General features: G+C 31.1%; 1 long non-coding RNA gene across 3 annotated transcripts in view; it reads right to left on the bottom strand.

Annotated features, from left to right (window-relative positions):
• Positions 1 to 9,833: 9,833 nt before the first annotated feature.
• LOC139897848 (uncharacterized) overlaps positions 9,834 to 22,339 on the bottom strand; it is a 34,154-nt gene continuing 21,648 nt past the window's right edge. For all 3 annotated transcript variants that reach the window (XR_011776813.1, XR_011776812.1, XR_011776814.1), the window contains one exon: positions 9,834 to 9,950. This is a non-coding gene — a long non-coding RNA (uncharacterized lncRNA). The remainder of the gene's footprint in view (positions 9,951 to 22,339) is intronic.

Below are 22,339 nucleotides of genomic sequence, written 5' to 3'. Positions count from 1 at the left end.
ATAAAATTACGATAAATAAAATTGTGATAATTAAAAAGTACGATAATTAAAAGTGCAATAAATAAAATGACAGTAAATAAAAGTGCGATGAAATATGAAATAAAGGAATTATGCTTATTTAAACTTCCGTAATCATGATGTTTGACGTGTTGATTTTAATTTATTACCATGGGTTAATTGTCCTTTGTCCTGAATTATTCGATATGTCCATACGGTTTTTGTTCATAATAGTCCATCAGTCATAAATATAAAGTGCGAGAGTCTTCGTCAAATTATCCTTATACCCGAAGTCAAATATTCCAACTAATTTGGGATTCGAACTGTAACAAGGTCTTAATATTTTGTTTAATGAATACACCAGGTTATCGACTGTGTGTAATTCAAGGTTTTACTACTTTGTTAACAATTACACCAATTACCCTTGAATGTAATCCACCCCTGTTTTAATGAGTCCATTAACCATTAATCCAATCCTGTGTCCGGTAAATGAACGATAATTCGTATTTATAGATATCCCGCCCACCGTACCCGATTAAGCGTAGGTGGTTATATATAGATACGTCAAATTGTAATCTTTATATTAAATTAACGAGGTATCGTTTAGTTAATATAAAGCCCATTAATAGCCCAAAGTCTAATTTCCACAAGTGTCATTCTTTTGTCCAAACCCCAATTATGGTTCAAAGCCCAATAACCCCAATCTTAATATTTAGCCCAACATCACGATTACTTCGATTTAAATAAGCATAATAATAGCTTAGCCACGAGACATTAATTTAAAAAGGTTGAACATAACTTACAATGATTAATAATAGCGTAGCGTTACACGGACAGAATTTTGACTTACACACTTACAACATTCGCCACTATAACCTTATTATTAAACTTTAATATTAAAATTATAATTAAAATATAAATATAAATATATATATGAGAGGAGTGAGAGATAGATATATGATGATAAAATTCAGCCAGAACTCGTAAACTTTATAGGACCTCAGCTGCTACAGTGATCCATGCGATCGCATGGCTTTTGTTCTTCCAGGCCATGCGATCGCATGGCCAGCTGGATCAGGCCACATTCTCTTGTTTTCTAGTTTGCCGACGGTTTTAATATATAATATAATATATATATAATTTTAAGAATTAATTATATATTATATTATATTCATGTGCATAGTTAACTTGTAATTTTTAGTCCGTTGCGTCGCGCGTTGAAAGTTGACTCTGGTCCCGGTTCTGGATTTTCGAACGTCCTTGCGTACAATTTAATATCTTGTACATTGCATTTTGCGGCTCGTACTCTTGTAATTTCTAGACGTTTCTCATCAATAATTTGAACCACTTTGATTGTACTTTGTACTTTTTAGCTTTTTGGTCGTTTGCGTCTTCAAATCGTCAAATCTGTCTTTTGTCTTCACCTTTTAATATTTAAACGAATATCACTTGTAAATAGAACAATTGCAACTAAAAGCTTGTTTTTCTTGAGGGATAATGCTATGAAATATATGTTTGATTTTAGTATTATCAATGTGCTATGTTACACGACTCTTATATTCTACTTAACCTCTAAACCTATCAAGAAATTTTTTTTTTCCTTGATGATTCGGTCTTGTCCGAGGTATTCTGGTAATTTGACAAATCAAGATTGTGCCATTACAATTTCCTTCTTAGAACATTAGCCATGTCATTCGAAACTCCATAACTACAAATTCTGGACCATTACTTGATGTGCTTAATAGATAGAAGAGAAAACAGAGCATGAAGATCCAAAATAGAAATTGGAGTATAAATCGCAGCAAATAGAAGAGAGCATTAACTGTGGATGACAATGATTATAGAAGAGAGAAGCAGAGACTTTGAAATATAAGGGAAGATATAAAACTCAACGACAATCCAGAAATTATAAACCATATATATCAATGCATATAGCAATATAAATACACGGGAGAATTAAAAACACTATAACCCCAAGGGCGAAGTAGAAGTAAACAGATTCCTCCGGTGGAAGTTGGAAAAGAAGAATGATTGTTGCGATAGTTAGGATAAGGACAAGGATTAGAACTGGATTAAGCATTTTCACAATCTTTTGAATATTGAAATTGAGTATAGGAATGGTAAAAGTAATGGAACGGAAGAAGTTAATTTATAGTGAAATATTTGATAAAGAAATCAAGGCAGATCTCCACATTTATTTAGAGAGATCCTAATTTCCTTAATTACCGAAGAATCAAATCTTATTACGGAGATTTTCTCCAAATCCCTTAAACTCTGGAAATCAATCCTATCTACGTCAAAAGATATGACAAATCTTCATTTTCTCATTTCACTCTTTTGTGATAGCTTCACTCGTACTCTTCACATAACCGAATAGTTTTATCCATATTACTCTATGGTAATAAAACTCTATCTATCAACTCATAATTGTCATGAAAACATTCTTATTGTTAGCCATGACAACCTCGATCAAATTTCGGGGACGAAATTTCTTTAACGGGTAGGTACAGTGACGACCCGAAAATTTCCCGACCAAATATAAACTAAATCTTTATATGTTTCCGACACGATAAGCAAAGTTTGTAAATGTTGAGTTTCAAAAATTTTGAACTGTTTCAAATATTCATTTAACTTTCGACTATCTCCGACGATTCACGAACAACTATTTGTAAATAGACGCATATATATATATATATATATATATATATATATATATATATATATATATATATATATATATATATATATATATATATATATATATATATATATATATATATATAAGAATTGGAAACATTAAATTGTTATATTATTATTAATATCACTATTATTATAATTAGTAGTAAATTTTAATTTTAGTTATTATTATTATTATTATTATTATTATTATTATTATTATTATTATTACTAAAAATTATTATTTATAATTAAAATTATTATTATGATTAATAATTTTATGATTATTCTTATTATTATTAGTATTTTGATATTATGATTATATTATTACTTCTATTATTAATATTATTAATATTTTGGTTATTATTAATATATGATTATATTTATTAATGATTAATATTATATATGAACTTAATTAATATCATGAATCCGTTTAAGTTCCCTATCAACTGTATCCATTTTTGTTTTCCTGCCTGGAATCAAACCTTTAACTACTTCAAGACAATCGTTAAAACACAAATGCTATTAGACATCCACTTCAACTTTATTTTTTTCCCGATTCCCTGTTTTACTTTTGATTCTCTTGTCGACACACACAAATAAGTCAATTAATAAAAGCCACCATCACTTTCTAGTTTCATAATCATAACTAAAATCAATTAATATTCACGGGAGTTGAATCATTGTACTATGTCTCCACTATCTATCTCCCACTATCTAACTTCTATCTATTAAACATATACATGTGCATATTATAGGAGTACAACTGTCACCAACAAGCTTACATTTACATTTACATTATATACATATATGCTTACACGATTATTACATGAAAACCATTAGTACCTATGATTCTTCTTCCTTGCTACCCAACGATCACCATAACACCTTGATCACCTCCGGCTCATCATTCATCAACAAGCTATTATGGTTTCGATTGTAAATCGATCAACCATCACCACCACTTGAAACCGAACACTACTTCATTTCCATCACCCTTAACCCACCAAGAACTCAAAACAGTTTCTGATTGGTATTTCATGAGCAAACCCAAATCGAAAACCATATAAAACCAAACCCAAAACCGTTTTTTTATTGCTGCTATGGTCTTCTTTTCTGTTCAAACACCCCATATGTTTCGTTACTACGACTGCACCTGCTAATTGCTAGTGCTACAAGGTTATTATTATTATTATTTTCTCTTCTTTCTCTTCTTCTGTTTATTCGAACTCTACAAAAACTCCACTAAAATAGTCACAACAAAACTACTAAACGAACAAGCTGAAATATCATATTGTTTCTGTTTCTATGGCAAGTCAACACACACCTCCATCACAAAACCAAAACACCATAACAATTACTGCCTTCTTTCTTTGTTTCTGACATGAGAAATCACAACAAAAACCATTAAAGACTAATCGAATTGCTGCAACCCGGCGCCATCTTAAACCACCAATCACACCATCGTTATTATATATTTTTTTTCTTTCTTTATCTTACTTTTGTATGGTATGTTTCACGCTGCAAACCATCTTCTTTACTCACGAATTTTTGTTTCCATGTTGACTTAAAACCACCGCAGAAACCTCCATAACAAATCATCATCGCCACCTGCTATAGTTTTTTTACTTTCTATTTATTCAAACACCTTGTTTCTTGGATACTCCTACTTGATTTATTCCAATGATCATGGACACACTGATCCTTGTTATTCGGTTCAACCAGCACTTTTTGTTAAACCACCATGATAATTGATAATGATTAAAGTTGTTATGAAAGAAAGCAGATAGTGATGGTAGATATAATAATTGAGATGTTATGCGTTCCAAATTCTTAATACCTGCTCGAACCCCACATAAAAGTTCAACTTTACAGCTGTATGCATATGCACGATACCTAATTGAATTAGTAATGGGTCGTTATTAGTTAACTGGACTGATAATAGGAGTAAACTATTGGGCCATTAATTAGGAAATGGGCTTGGGAAACTAGTTGAGCTGAGGTGATCCAGTCTCCATGTGGGCCGATATGTTTACATAGATTGGTAGTGTCGTAAGAGTTGGTGAGTAAGAATCGTTGGGGAAATTAAAACGGACGAGGGTTTTCTAATTGATTGGATCTTAATACACTGATGTACGTTAGATGATGATACTATGATTACAATGTTGAAGAGAACATGGAATCATAATGATAAATCCCTAATATTAATTCGATGATGATGATGATGATGATGATGATGATGATGAGATTAGGAAAATAAAAACGGACAGATAGATGGGTTATATGTTTTAGTTCATGAATTGTAGCAGAAAAGCAAGTTAGAACAGATGGTTAAAGGTGTTGTGTGTAACTGAGAGGTCATGAGTTCGAGCCTGGACAGTGGTGTTTTATTTTTAGAGCTCCTTTCTTCAAAGGTTGTACTTTTTTATTTATTTATTTATTTATTTATTATTATTATTATTATTATTATTATTATTATTATTATTATTATTATTATTAAAAGTATTATTATTTTTATTAATATGATTATTATTATTATTATTATTGATATTATTAGAATTATTATTATTATGATTATTATTATTATTATTATTATTATTATTATTATTATTATTATTATTATTATTATTATTGTTGTTATTAATATTATCATTATTATCATTATTATTATAATTATTATTATTATAAAAATAATACATTTTATTATTATTATCATTAACATTATTATTATTATTATTATTATCATTTTTATAATTATTATTATCATTATTATTATTATTACTATTATTAACATTACTATATTTATTAACAAGTATTATTATTAAGTATTATTAGTATTAAGAATTTTTATCAAGGTTAGTATTTTTATTTTAAAAATAATACAACCTTTTTATTTTATTATTATTACTATCATTATTAAAATTTTATATATTTTATTATTAGTATCATTTTTATTATCAATAGTAACATTTTTATTAGTACTATCATTATTATTATTATAAGTATAATTATTATTAATATTATTCCTATTATTAATATTAAAACAAGTAAATATTAGTTATATACAAATATATTTAATACATAACCTAACTATATTATTATTTTAACAAATAATAAAATTTTCATTTAAAATGTATATATATATATATATATATATATATATATATATATATATATATATATATATATATATATATATAATTAATTTATTAATAAGACATATAATTAATTAATATAACAATTATATCACCAATGATAATATATAAATTTGTTCGATTACAATAATATGTGTTAATATATATACTCGATATAGGTTCGTGAATTCGAGGCCAACCTTGCACTTGTTCAATGACGTCATATGTATTTTTACTACGAAATACAGTATGGTGAGTTTCATTTACCTTTTTACCCTTTATATTTTTGGGCTGAGAATACATGCGCAATTTTTATAAATGTTTTACGAAATAGACACAAGTAATCGAAACTACATTATATGGTTGAATGATCGAAGCCGAATATGCCCCTTTTTGCTTGGTAGCCTAAGAATTAGGGAACATCACTAATTTTGAGAATTAGTGCACGCCTAATTGACTCGAATCCTAAAGATAGATCTATTGGGCCTAACGAACCCCATCCAAAGTACCGGATGCTTTAGTACTTCGAATTCGTTTTTACCATGTCCGAAGGATTTCCCGGAATGATAGGGGATATTCTTATATGCATTTTGTTAATGTCGGTTACCAGGTGTTCAATCCATATGAATGATTTTTGTCTCTATGCATGTGACGTATATTTATGAGAAATGGAAATGAAATTCTTGTGGTCTATTAAAATGATAAAAATGATCGATTATGATAAACTAATGAACTCACCAACCTTTTGGTTGACACTTTAAAGGATGTTTATTCTCAGGTATGAAAGAAATCTTCCGCTGTGCATTTGCTCATTTTAGAGACATTACTTGGAGTCATTCATGACATATTTCAAAAGACGTTGTATTCGAGTCGTTGAGTTCATCAAGAATATTATTAAGTCAATTATAGTTGGATATATTATGAAATGGTATGCATGTCGTCAACTTTCGATGTAAATGAAAGTTTGTCTTTTAAAAACGAATGCAATGTTTGTAAAATGAATCATATAGAGGTCAAGTACCTCGCGATGTAATCAACTATTGTGAATCGTTTATAATGTATATGAACGGGTCCTTTCAAAAAGCATAATTCTTGTGACCTCTTTGACTATAATTATGGAACAAATTATTTCTAATAACCTTCTCTCATAATTATGGTTGTCTATGTAAGAGAATTTTGTACATGAGAAAGAGATACGAAACATAAGACACTCTTTAGCAAAAGGGTTATGGTTTTCACCAAAAACTAAGAACATCATCTCTGTCTTATCCGAAAGTGATATTCGTATAACCCATGTAATTAGAGTCGAATAATTACTTTCGAAAAGTGATACCATGATTTACTGTTATAGCTGGCTATCGATTATTTTACCCTACAAGAATTATTAAAAACCCCCAACAATCGAAAGTAATTATCTGTAATAATAATGGCAGCTACGATGAAACACATGACGGCGAATTTCTCCAAACTTGCAAAGTTTGAGAGAATTTTTTTTCGGAGATGGCAAAAGAAGATGCACTTCTTTTTTAGTAGCATTACACACCAATTACTGATGATGGTGATGATGCTACTATTGAACAGATTCGAAAAGGGGCAAAGACGAGATCGCAATTTTAGTTTTATTTTTATTAATGAAAAATAATATAATATAAACAATATAATCATAAGTTATACGAACTAATACTTAAACAAATATAAATAATATTAAACAATGTATTCATAAGTTATAACGGCTAAATAATTATTAATAACATAAATAATTATCTAACACTTTTATTTCTTATATATATTAACTAGCTTTAATAACCCGTGCGTTACACGGTGGCTTAAAATTTTAGTATACTAATACATTAATGTTGATACAAAGTGTGTGTTATAAATTAAGTACGCAATTGAACGTCTTTTGTAGTTGCCGAAGGATCCATAGCACAGATTTAGAACATAAAAATTATCCACTTATAGCTACATCCAAATTGCCTTTAGATCATAAAAATAATCCACTTATAGCTACATATAAATTGCCCGTAAGATCCTGATGACCCGGGAAACATTGTATCCTATAAATGAAAAGTTAATTTTAGACATAACATTGGTTTAAACTAGTCCGGACCGGCCCGCGCGTTACGGCAGGGGCTTTCGGCCTGCGTATTCATCTTTAACGTAGCGTTGTGTATTTATAGAGGGGAACACGGCCCATGTGTTAAGCGCCGTTTTGGATGTCGTTGTGTTAATCGTTTTTTAAAAAGTATCCGTTTCGAACGTAGTTTGTTTTGTTTTGTTCAATAAATTTTTTCAAGCGTAATGCTGCTGTCGGAAAAATTTAACTCGCGGCGAATAGAAAGATACGGGCTGTCGTTGTGTTTAGCATTTTTTAAAAAGTGTCCGTTTCGCGTATAGTTAGTTATGTTGGGTTCGTAAGATTTTTTCGAGTTGAACGGTGGTTTTTGAAAAATTTAACTCGCACCGAGCAAGAAGATAGGGCCCGCTATAAATTCGGGTGGAATTAGTTTCTTTTATTTTAATAAAATTATATATTTACACTTTTTACCCCTGAAAAAGTGTAAACTTCAGGAGCCGTTGTGTAAATATAGCCGAAGTTGAGGGACCATTTGTAATGTGAACTAAAACTCAAAACGACAATCTGATATAATTGAAACGACAGAAACCGCCATAGCTTTTAGTGTGTAAGTATTAGTATTAATATTAATATTAATATTAATATTAATAATATTAATTAATATTAATATTAATTCAACATGTTGCAATTGATAACCTGACTTTCTGAGGCACATATGTAGCTGAACAAATACAAGTTATAGTGCATTTGATTATCTTGGTTTTTAACATTTCTTTCATACCAACTAAAATAATAAACTTATAACTGTAAGGAAAGCTATGATCAACATAACTAAAAAGATTCTTACCTGATGATTAAACCGATTCCCTATTAGATTAAACGGGTGGTCTTATTTTGTGTCATGTGCTAGGAAGCACTACTCTTCTTTTCTCGCTGGCTGGAATAGATGAAACATATAGATTAGAAGCAGCCTCATTTTCAGGAATAAGATCGGTATTTAGATCATGCCACCATATTTAGATCAAGTAACATTGTCAAGAACAATATTTATATATAAGGTATTCATTTTATTCGTGTGAGAAATCAGATATGGACATGGTAGCATCCAAAGACAAAGTTTAAGGCCAATCAATAAAGTCACATGGCAACGTAAAAATATATTGGAAAGAAGTTGTTTAACTAATTATAAAGTTATACTGGGTAGCTCAATCTAAACTGTAAACCATATAACGAATGTCAGTATTATCAATTTATATCTATTACCCATACATGATAAATAAGTGTTGTTATAGCGAGAATTGTTCAAGTAATTCTATAATCAAACTAAATCACGTTCATTATATTATTAGCCCATTTACTTATAATTTGGTAGATATGAGTAGGCTTTTTAATTAAAATGGTCAAATGAGTCGAATAAAAAAAGTTAGTGTAAGCGTAGGGTCAAAAAATATTGCGAAGTCTAAAATATTAAAGCAATAAACTTCTAAACTCTAGGCAAATGGTCAGATTATTACAATATGATTATCGGTTTTGTAATCATGATCGAGGCAATTATCATTTATTAGAAATGCGTTAATGGGTCACTAAATTTATAGTAAAAAAATGTCAAGTTTCAGTCGACATTGTTTGGACCCGTCATCTGACCCATTTTGCCACCTCTAAACAACTGTCAGATAAAATAACTATTAGCCATGGCCAAGTATAACACAAGAGATATGAATTATGGATCAATATTGCCAACTACCCCATTTTCATCAAATGACATTATATTGTTTAAACATTATTATTGTTTATTACGCAATACACGTGTATAACAATCCACGACTTTGTACTTTATTACCCTCTTTCATCATTTGCAAATAATAAATATTACCCCTTGCGATTGAGAACATATATGAGAACATATGATCTATTTGTGCATTATCACTTTGTTTACTATCTACAAAACATTTACCAGACAAAAACACAAATGTTATGACGGTCTCCTTTCATAGTATCCTTTAAAATCTCAATGCAAAGTGATATTGATGGTTTAGATCAATAACAAACACAACTGAAGTAGTTGCCTGATCAAGCATATTTTCACGGGGTCAAGGTGAACCTACGCTTGAGTGCATAAAGAGGTTTAAGGACTAACAACATTCGAACCTCCGACGCTTAGTCGCGGATAACCCATATCGGTATCGTTTTGATTTCGACAAGGTGGCCGATTTGAGAGTCCACCAACAACCTAGCATACGAGGTTGAGTGGCCAAAAGACATGAAGGTTTTATAGTTCGATACATACCTGAAAGTCTTTATAGATCGTATGAAGCTTTGTTCGTACGATAGAGATTTGTATGCTGTGGTTTACGTATGAGTAAACAAGTGAATGTGTTTGTCTTTAGGGTTTTTGAGCTATGTATTTATAGGCTCACGAATTAGGGTTTCGGTAGAATCTCTTCCCTAATTAAATGCAATCTTATCCCAACTAACTTTCGTTATTTAAGGAAAAGAATCCGAATTGATTATACCGTACATTCTTCTAGAATGTACCGGACCCTTATGCAAGTATACAAAACTCGCATCAGATGGTATAGGCGCATAGGGTGCGACTATACCCGTAACGTATGCCTTTGTGTGCGATTAAGTGCTTTGGATGCACATCCATGCGGATATGCGTATCATTAAGTCCCCCCCAGTTCGATGTTATATACAATGAAATATAGTGTATGATGTCGAACTAGTAAGAAAAAATTTATACACAATGAACCTTAACAACACCTTTAAACAAGATAAGCATGCTTAATAGTGCCAATATAAATCCTAGTTGGATTTCAAATGTAACCGGATAGCTTCTGAGGTTATTTAAATATATTTGCGTAACCGGATACTGTATTAGCATTAAATGCAATGTATGCGTGCAGTCACCAACATGTCTTTTCGGCTGCAATTCCTGCACCCGAGGTGACAACTGTCATTGTTTACCGAAAAGGTAATGATTGTAATTATGCAACTGCCTGTTGATGCTAACGTGCACCGGACCTCTTAACAAGGTAATTAACTTGAGATTGATACACGTGTACGGCTATCATTATACCCGCGTTGCCTTTTGACTCTCATATTTACTCTATAAATAGCCTTTTGGCTTTTTCGCATCTCACTATCTTTTTCCTTTTCAAAACAATTTTCCCTGTTCATCTTATCTGCCAATACTCAAAAAAGGTATATCTCATACTCTTACGCTTTTGCATAATGTAACCCTAGTTATAAATTTTTCTCTAACTTGTGGTTTTGATTATTGTCGCTGCAGATGAAGTTGGAATCTTACACGCCAAACCCGACCATCGATTCTGGTAACCAGTCAAGTTCACCAGCTAGCCGGTCAGATTCGCTACCGTCATTGTACCATACTCCTGGTTCAAGAGGGTTAGGTAACCAAAAAAGGTTACCCAACGAAGGTATGAATTTCATCCGACGACCGTTCAGTTTACTTGTGATGTTATGATATTTATACACCATGTTTATTGCTTTTGCACGTCCAAGCAGTTCAGTCCATCCATCAAAGCGTGTGTGCCCCAACCCGGAAGATTTGTCTCTACTAATTCCGAATATCGATGAACTCCTGAAGGTTTCTCTACCAGCATTTGCCCAACAGTTTTCTTTCCTACAATCGTGTGCCCCCCAGTCATTGATTCAGAAGCTTTCTTCACTTTATCCTACCGAGGAACTGTATATGGACACACAATCAACATTGTTCAACTTTGCAAAAGATCTCAACCGCTTGTAGCTTAAATCCAATGCGCTTGCACATCCAGCCCAGTCTTCATCCACAGAGACTACTCTGCAACAGGAAAATGCCAAACTCACTGCTCAGCTTGCGGTTGCGGTAACCGCGCACAAGCAAGCTGAGGAGCGAATCAATGTGATGATGTTCAAGAGGCAACAGGAGGAAGATCAGCATATGGCAGAAAAGGCATTCATGGAGTCTGAGATTGCGGCTCTTTCTGCAAAGCTTAAAGAGGCAGAAGGCCATGTCGTGTTTTTGAACGAGAGTTTTAGCGACTGGATTTCAGCGCAGGAGTCCTGGGGTGCCAAACACGGTGTTATAAAAGCACAATATGACATTCTCCGTCAAGGCATTCCGATAATTGTTCAACACGCTCTCAACCGCAAAGCAGTCGAGCAGCGTTTTGGTACAGCGATGGTCGCTGCCCGCGCCTATGAGCGGACCCTGTTTTGGAATGTCATTTGCCGGGAGATTTAACGACTCATCCTAATCCATCTGGACGAATGCATTACATTTGGTTACATCGCGAGGTACTTGACCTCTATATGATAAATTTTACAAACATTGCATTCGTTTTTAAAAGACAAACTTTCATTTCATCGAAAGTTGACGACATGCATACCATTTCATAATATATCCAACTATAATTGACTTAATAATAATCTTGTTGAACTCAACGACTCGAATGCAACGTCTTTTGAAATAGGTCATGAATGACTCCAAGTAATATCTTTAAAATGAGCAAATGCACAGCGGAAGATTTCTTTCAAACCTGAGAATAAACATGCTTTCAAGTGTCAACCAAAAGGCTGGTGAGTTCATTAGTTTTTCATAATCAATCATTTTCAATAATATAATAGACCACAAGATACTCATAATTAGAAAACAATCTGTGCATGTCTATTCCTGCTGTAAAATCATTCATATGAAGAACACCAGAACCTTTCAAACAACTCACCAACAGTAGCTAATGCGTAGTGCAATGACAAAATCATCTCACCGTGGTAGTTAATACAATATAATTCTTACAACGGGGGCTAATGCGTATGCAATGCAAAATCATCCCTCCGAGGGTAGCTGAAACGGGGGCTAATGCGTACGCAATGCAAAATCATCCCTCCATTACCAACTACAAAGTCGACTATAATACAATACAATACAATACATCGGTAGCTAACGCGTAGTGCAATGACGAAATCATCTCACCGATGGTAGTTAAAACGGTAGCTAACGCGTAGTTACTAACTACTAGATCGAACCATATCGGTAGCTAACGCGTAGTGCAATGACGAAATCATCTCACCGATGGTCGATAATACAATCTTTATAGAAATCGAACCTCTGAATCCAAATAATTCTATCATAGAATGTAGTTTTGAATATTTGTGTCTATTTCGTCAAACGTTTATTGAAGCAGTTCATGTATTCTCAGTTCAAAAATATATCTCAAAAGCATTTAGGAAACAGTTATAAAAACAGCGCATGTATTCTCAGTCCCAAAAATGTAAAGAGTAAAAGGGAATCAAATGAAACTCACAATCCAATATTTTGTAGTAAAAATATTCATATGACGAAACTGAACAATGCAAGGTTGGCCTCGGATTCACGAACGTATATCATTTGTATATTTATTAAAATATATAATCGTAATCGAACAAGTTTATATACTATATCTTAAATTATATACTATACTTATTTAGTTTGTGTACATATTCAAAATGTTTAATATTTGTATAGTTATATTAATACATATTTGATTAGTATTTTAATAAAAATACCTAACATGTTATATATGAATATTTATATAAACTTGTTACTATGATTAAAACATACTTACAACCTTAATAATATATTTAAAACTTTAATTTTCATAAACGTAATTATTGTTAGTAATATTGATTCAGATAATGCTGATAATAATAATAAGGATAGTTTTAATGAAAACGAAATAATAATTTAGTAAAAAAATAATCATAAACATGATAATGATACTTATTCTAATAGAAATAAAATAATAAAAATCATATTTTTAATGATGTTAATAATATTAGTATTAATTATAATTTTAATTATAATCATAATAATAATAATGAATGATACTTAATACTTATTTTAGCATTACTAATAATAATAATTATATTACTTGTAATAATAATAATAATAATAATAATATCTAATATTAACAATACTAATAACAAATATAATAATATTTAGTAGTAATAATCATACTACTAATATTAAGTGTTATTTAATAATACTAATAATTATAATACTACTAATAATGATAATAATCAAATTAATGATAATACAATTGATGATGATGATGATGATGATGATGATGATGATGATGATGATGATGATGATGATGATGATGATGATGATGATGATGATGATGATGATGATGATGATGATGATGATGATGATGATGATGATGATGATGATGATGATGATGATGATGATGATGATGATGATGATAATGATAATGATAATGATAATGATAATGATAATAATAATAATAATAATAATAATAATAATAATAATAATAATAATAATAATAATAATAATAATAATTTTGGAAAAGAAAACTACCTCCAAACAAGCCTTTAAAAAAAATTTGTCACTAGCCAGTCTTGAACCCATGACCTCTCGCTACCCGACACCACCCCTTAACCATCTGCGCTGCTTAACCTTTCTGTTTTTAATACCTGTATCATCCATATATCCTATGTATCTAACCGTCTCTCTTTCATCTTCTACAAATTGACTAGAGCTAAACAACACTAACCACTAATTGACTAAACAACTTAGGATTTTCCAATTGAAACGAAAATGACCAGTAATTATTTTGTTAAATTACAGACACGAAAAAAAATAAAAAAAAATAAAGAGTGCCGCTGCTGTTACGGTGTTGGAAGAAAAAAAAATGATTTTGATTTGTAGCATGTTTGGCCAAAGATTTTAACACCAACTATGTTTCAAATCACGTCTAAAAACTATCTGAATCATCAATTTAACATAAAACATTGAAACGAATTCGAATTTTAACGAAGAACAAACAGTTGACTTTTTCAATTTATACTTTGACTCTTGAATTCATTTTTGATAGAAAGAATTGGGTTGTAAAATTTTGCAGATAGTTCAACTGTATGTATCCTAACACATCTGCATTTTTGGATTTTGAAAATTGAATGGAATTTGAGACATTGCAAAAAAATATATATATATGGCGACAGGAAAAGAACACGATTTAGTTTATCAATTTTTTAGTTTTCTTTCATATAATTCTGATGATATCTACATATTGTGATTGAAGATTGATACATAAGTAATAATTGATCGATAATGTTTGCAGGCTTGTTGATGTTTGACAGGATATCACGGGTAAGGGAAAGAGGAGAGAAAAAGAAGAAAACCAAATACAGATGAATCTCATGGGTGCATGGTAAATCAGTTTCTATATATATCTTTATGTATTATACTTAATATTAATTAATAATTATTAAATAAAATGATATGTTAATATTAATAATAAAATGTTTTTAATTGTTATTACTTAGTTCTTAAATAGTGAATTCATAAAATTAATAAATAATATTAATACTTAATAATATAAAATAGTATATTAATTATCATAATAATAATAATAATAATAATAATAATGATACTAATAATTTTATTATTGATAATAATAATAATAATACTAATTATAATAATACTAATGATAGTAATGTCAAAATAATGATAATAAGAATAATAATGATAGTAGTAAAAATAATGATAATAACAAATATGATAATTTTTAGTAATCATGTTAATATTTATAATTTTAATCACTCTTATATTAATATTTGTATTTAAATTCTTTATTTGACTATTAACTCTAAAAAATTATAACAGTAATAATAATATTAATGGTAATGATAATAATTTGTGTAATAATAACAATAATAAGTTTTTAATGAAAATGATCCTTAATGATAATAATGATATCTAATAGTAATGCTAGTAATAATAAAGATATAATAATTTACATTTTTTAAATTTTTATATCAATATATAATATATATAATATAAAATAATAATAATAATAATAAGACGGACATTAATATTAATACTTACTGATAATAATGAAAGTAATATTAATATAACATTATACATTTAATACTTTATTAATCGTTGACAAATTATGTTCAAAATCATTAAATAACAAGTTTTAGTTATTTTAATTTATCTTTCATAATAATTAAATCACATATCAGTTCTCTACTATGTTTATTTTACAATATATAATTATTTATATGTATAGTGATTTACATGTACATTTATATTTACATTTATAGGTTCGTGAATCGTCGGAAACAGTCAAAGGTTAAATGAATTCATAAACACAGTTCAAAATTTCTCGAGACTCAACTTTACAAACTTTGCTTATCGTGTCGAACATATAAAGATTAACTTTAAATTTGGTCGAAAATTCCCGGGTCATCACAGTACCTACCCGTTAAAGAAATTTCGTCCCGAAATTTGAGTGAGGTCGTCATGGCTAACAATAAAAATGTTTTCCTGGCGAATATGAGTGATAAATAGAGTTTTATCATTACCGAGTAATATAGATTAAACGATTCGGTTACTTGAAGCGTATGAGTGAAGCTATCGCAAAAGAATTGAAATAGGCAAGGTAAAGATTCGTATTAACTTTTGACAGAGTCAGGGTTGAATTTCGGAATTCAAGGTATTTAAAGAAAATCTTTGAAATATATAATATATGATTCTTCGGTGAATAAGGAAATCAAGATCTCTTTAACTAAATGCGATTATCAGCCCTGATTGCCCTGTCGGATATTTTCATTATAAATTAACCTCATATGTTCCATTACTTTCACCATTCTTATACTTTCTTTCTTATTTCATACATCCAAAAGATTGTGAAAATGCTTAATCCAGTTCTAATCCTTGATATTTTCCTAATTATCATTTCTGTCATGCTTCTTTTCAATCTTCCACCAAAAAAATCTGTTTACTTCTACTATTACCTTGGGATGATACTATTCTTAATTATACCGTGTCTTTATATTGCTATTCGTATTAATATCCATGGTTTGTAAGCTCCTTGTTGTTATTGGGCTTTATATTTTCTCTTATATTTTGGAGCTCTTTGCCTTTTTATTCTCCTCTAGACCTCTAGTAAAGCGAGTAATGGTCCAGAATTCGTAAGTATGGAGTTTCGAATGAACTTAATGTTCTAAACAAGAAAGAACGTAATAGCACGATTTGATTTTTCAAATTTCCTGAATCACTGAGAATAGAACTATCAAGAATAAACTTTCTTGATATGTTCAGAAGTTAAGTAGAATGAAAGAGTTATGTAACATGGCACGTGATGACGTTATGGTCTGTGAATCATCACGTTCCATTAGAAACTTAGCATGACTTACTGTAATATAATCACGTTGATCAAGTGTCATTATATTATACTAACTCATGCTTCAGTCCCCAACACTACTTCAAAAACATTCATATTTTAAGTTCGAATTTTTTTTCAGAATTTAGAAACTAAAATAGTTTCCTTTCTGATGTAACACTGATATCACGAAGAGATAAATGATTTCATATAAGAATAGTTATGAAAATATCTTCAGAAATATCGAGGATAATTATAATGAAATATACTATGATATCTTAGAATTTCTAATATCGATGGATGATGATGAAGATTTATCCGTAAAAGTGTAGAGTCAGAAGTAAGGTATTCGTTAATAACTTCAGCAGACACTGAGTCATTTAGATTCTTTGGAGGCAGGTTTAGTCTTTGTGATTTGTCTACAGCCTCCTTCATAGTTCCGCATAATCCGTTTTTTGGTACCAACTTTTCTGAACTTTGCCAACATACTATTCTTTATCATCAACTTCTGACGGTTAAGGTCTTTTACAGTTGTCTACAGTTTCTGCTGCTTTATTCAGCTTTTTCAAAGTTTGGAGTATTGATTCATAGACTGGGTGCTTTTCAGAATTTTAGAATAGAAGATCATAATTCTAAGAGATAAATATTATATATATATATATATATATATATATATATATATATATATATATATATATATATATATATATATATATATATACATATAACTGTTGATGTAGAAATGCTGCGAGATTCAAAATACTGATTGCTGATTCTCGGTAATTGATTTGGCAATTCTCGTTATAAAATATGGATGAGTATATGATAGGTTTTCAATGAATATAATATAGATATTTTTCAGAGAGATTACAACCGAAGTTGCTGGTACATCTGCTGATAATGTCGTGGAATATAAAAGGTTTCCTGGTAGCGATGGAGAAAGGGCGACGTATTTATCGAAGTTATAATAAGGTTAGTCCGACTGGAAAGTCGAAGTCGACTCGCTGGAGCTGTGAAAAAACTGGCTAAATTGAAAAGGAATTACAAAGTTATTTTAACTAATAAATGCCAAAGGGTCTGACACGGATACTGAAGGTATTTCGTATGTCCGAGAGACATATTAAATTAACGTGGCTAATATGTTATGATCCAAGTCGGGTCATACCCAATAACAAGCTTACCGACACCTTATACGTATTTAATCTTAATGATTGAATCGGTAAATAAATACGCGACACTTGAACTTTAGAAAATTGGTTTTTTAAAATATTATCACTTGAGATAAATTATTTGGATAATTTATATTTAATTATTTATAGGCTTAAATAATTATGTTGTGTTATATTTTATAAATGGGTTTATAAAATGTAAGTAACTTAACAAATGCATGTGTTTTATTACATGTTTATTAATAACAAGTTTTATAATAAAAAAAAAATTGAATTTTTTTATGTCCCATGGTGGTGGACGGTTTTGGGAGTCCCCATGGGTACACACATGCTAGCTTTTGTTATTTTAAGAATACACAACTACACTTGAGCATGCTTGTCTCTTTAACCAAGTAATTGACTCAATATATAGTGGTTACATTTGAAAAACTCTCTCTGCTCCTCCCAAGTAGCTGCTGGCCGAAACTTTGTAGGGAGAAAGAGAGGTTTTCTTGCTTGGTATTCTAGTTCATTTGGTGTCAAAAATCCTAACTAAACAAAGGTGGTGTTGGTGCACAAAAGGCTTGTGGGTATTACACACTTGAGGCTTCAAGTTAGAGGTTGTTGTTGCTTCATTTTCATCATCATCTTCCTTGTTCAAAACAGCCCTCAATTTACTTGAGGAGGTATAATCTCTACTCTCCTTGTTCTTATATGTAAGCATATGTTCATAACTTGATATTTACATGGGATTAAAACAAAAATGGTTTAACATATGAACTTGTTTTCTTAATAATTATGCTTCCACTTACTACAACTTCAAATCAATTGGTTTTGTGATAATGTTAACATTAAGAACTTGTTGCTATGTTGAATCCCATCAATGGTATCTAGAGCTGAAGTCCATGAAATATGCTTCTTATATATGGTCTTTAAAACCCATCAACTTTGCATTTTATTAACATGAATGAAAGTAGAATGCAAAATTGATGGATTTGAGGTGGGTACATAATTTAGGCCGAATTATGGGGGTTTCAAAAATGGTTTTGGGTTGCCATTTGGTTCATATTAGTTGTATGTTAATGTTCACAATCATAGCCAAGACCTTGTGTTTGAATGGTTGCATGCATGGTTGATTTATTATTCATTCATTTGGTTTGTAATAATATTTATTCAATTGGTTTGTAATAATATTATTTTGGTTATGTAATTTATTTTATATTTGGTATGTAAAATAGATTAGGTTGTATTTCATTTTCTAGACAAAAATTAGGATATATTTTGTAACAAGATGAAGATACAAGAAGAAAAGGAAGAACACAAGAAGATTGTACTTGGATGCAAGATTAAGTGGAAGATTTTGAAATCTCCTACTTTGTGTTATAACCCATTGACCGGTGGCATTTTGTTTTCGGCTAAACAAAATGCCTACCAAAAGGCTTGATTGTGAACATATTGTTTTGCATGTGTGGTTGTTTATTTGTTTGATTATGGATTGTATGTTTGATTACTACAAGTAAATCACAAGTTAACAACAAGCAATATGACAATTTAATTGGTTAAATTAGACATTATTAATGACATGCATAACGACAATTTAAATGGTTAAATTAAAAATGGCTAAAAGGACATTAATAAACGGTTATTAAGAACATGATAAGGATCATATATATAAAATGGTTTATATCAAGTAATTGGCTTAATTACAAGACATGAAAATGGTTTTTCATAAGTACCATATACTAAATGCATGTTGGTGTATGGCACAAAAGTTTTCTTAAACTAGAAATAATGAAAACTTAAAAATCCCTTTTAACAAGGCAAACAAGTTAAATGCCATCCTTTTGTGTGACACTTAAAAATATTTTGGGAACTCATAATGGGATAAAGGTCACCTAACCGTTATGAGCAAACTAATATGATTAAGGTAAATTTCGCACACTTGTGGGATAAAGGTCACCTAACCACTTGTATGTTAAATTTACACGTTTACACAAGTAGGACGACTTGATTTGGGAATCATGAACTTAGGGTCACCGAAGCATGAGGAACAAATGGCGTTGATGGGATAAATTTGCCATAGGATTGCATGATCCCATAACTTAGAAGTTGCAAAAGGATTGCAATTGTCATATAATGACTACCTAGCTAAATCAAATGACGGGATAAAGGTCACTTAACCGAAATTTGGTTTACCGTTGGATTCTAAAATTTAATAAATATCAATTGGATTTAAAGGGTATTGATTGTTAAATTAAAATTAATACTTAAACAACTTTGTTAAATTTTGTAGATGGCCGCCAATAACAACAACATTCCAAACGCACCAATCAACTTTAACAACCTATCGTTGAGATCAATCCTCGAAAAGGAAAAACTCAACCATACGAACTTCATGGATTGGTTTCGCAATCTACGAATTGTCCTCAAACTAGAGGATAGGGCGTATGTGTTGGAAGACCCCATTCTCGATCAACCGGATGAGGATGATACGGAAGGCATGGCTTATTGGGAGAAATATTGCACCGATTCGGTGCAAGTTTCTTGCCTCATGCTTGGGACTATGATACCAGAACTCCAAAAGGATTTCGAGCATCATAGTGCATATGACATGATCACACAATTGAAGGAGATGTTCCTTCAACAAGCTCGTATCGAGCGCTTCGAAACGGTTCGAGCACTTCATGCATGTCGGATGGACGACTCCCAATCCGTTTCATCTTATGTCCTTAAGATGAAAAGCCTAATTGATCTAGCGAACCGTCTAAACTGCAACGTGTCTAATGAATTAGCCACGGACCTTATCCTTAATTCTTTGTCAAAGAGATTTGACACATTTGTAATGAATTACAACATGAATGGATGGGATAAGAGCATTGGCGAATTACATGCCATGCTTAAGATGGCCGAAGTGAGCATGGGTAAAAGGGTTTCACCCATGTTTATGATCAATGAAGGCGGGTCCAAAAGCAATAACACTTCTAAGCCGAAGGCGGCTAAGAGGAAAGGACCCGCCCACCAAGGCAAGGGCAAGGGAAAGGGAAATATGGTTACCCCAACCAACAAGAACAAAAAGCAAAAGGTTGCCGGTAAAGCTAACCCCAAAGAAGATATGTGCTTTGGTTGCGGTGAAATGGGTCACTGTAAACGCAACTGCCCGGTCTACCTAAAGGAGTTGAAGGAAAAGAGGGATGCAGGGCAAACCTCAGGTAATGTATATATGGTATACATTGAGCTTAGTATTACTTCTTCTAATACATGGGTATTAGACACAGGATGTGGAACTCACATTTGCAATTCTATGCAGGGGTTCAAAAGAAGTAAACAAGAAGCGGGAACATCAAGTCTCTACATGGGAAATGGAGCTAAGGTGCACGTAGTAGCTCAAGGAGACTTTATTTTAAAACTTCCAAGTGGTTTGGAACTTATTTTGAAAAATGTTTTGTATGCACCCGATTTATCGCGAAACATTAGTTCTGTATCCCGTTTGAAATAATATGGTTTTAATCTTAATTTCATTAATGATGATATCCATGTTTCTTTAGATAATGTGTTCTATTTCAAGGCTTCTCCTGTGAATGGTATTTATGAATTGGTTCATGATGACACATCATACAATAGCTCAATGTTCCATGCAAACACCAAGAAACTCAAAAGGGATTTGAGTGATTCCTACTTATGGCATTGCCGCCTTGGTCACATAAACAAGAATCGAATGCATACACTTCAAAAGAATGGACTCTTGAAATCAAATGAGCTAGACTCATTTGATTTATGTGAATCTTGTTTACAAGGTAAAATGACTAAAGCACATTTCAAAGGGACCTATGAAAGGGCTAAAGACTTATTAGGATTAATACATTCGGATGTATGTGGACCTTTTAAGCCCATGACTAGGAAAGGTGAAAGATACTTCGTCACTTCCATTGATGACTTCAGTCGTTTCGGATATGTCTATTTATTAAGGCACGAGGATGAAACTTTTGAAGCATTCAAAGAATATCAAAATGAAGTACAAAATCAACTCAACAAGACAATCAAGGTACTTGGTACCGATAGAGGAGGTGAATACCTAAGCGATGCTTTCCAAGATCATCTTAGAAGTTGTGGGATTATCTCGCAACTTACTCCACCCGG

The sequence above is a fragment of the Rutidosis leptorrhynchoides genome, chromosome 3 (assembly GCF_046630445.1).
Source record: "Rutidosis leptorrhynchoides isolate AG116_Rl617_1_P2 chromosome 3, CSIRO_AGI_Rlap_v1, whole genome shotgun sequence".
Classification (NCBI taxonomy): domain Eukaryota; kingdom Viridiplantae; phylum Streptophyta; class Magnoliopsida; order Asterales; family Asteraceae; genus Rutidosis; species Rutidosis leptorrhynchoides.
Note: the sequence above shows the minus strand (reverse complement) of the source record. Positions and strands in the feature narration are given on the sequence as shown.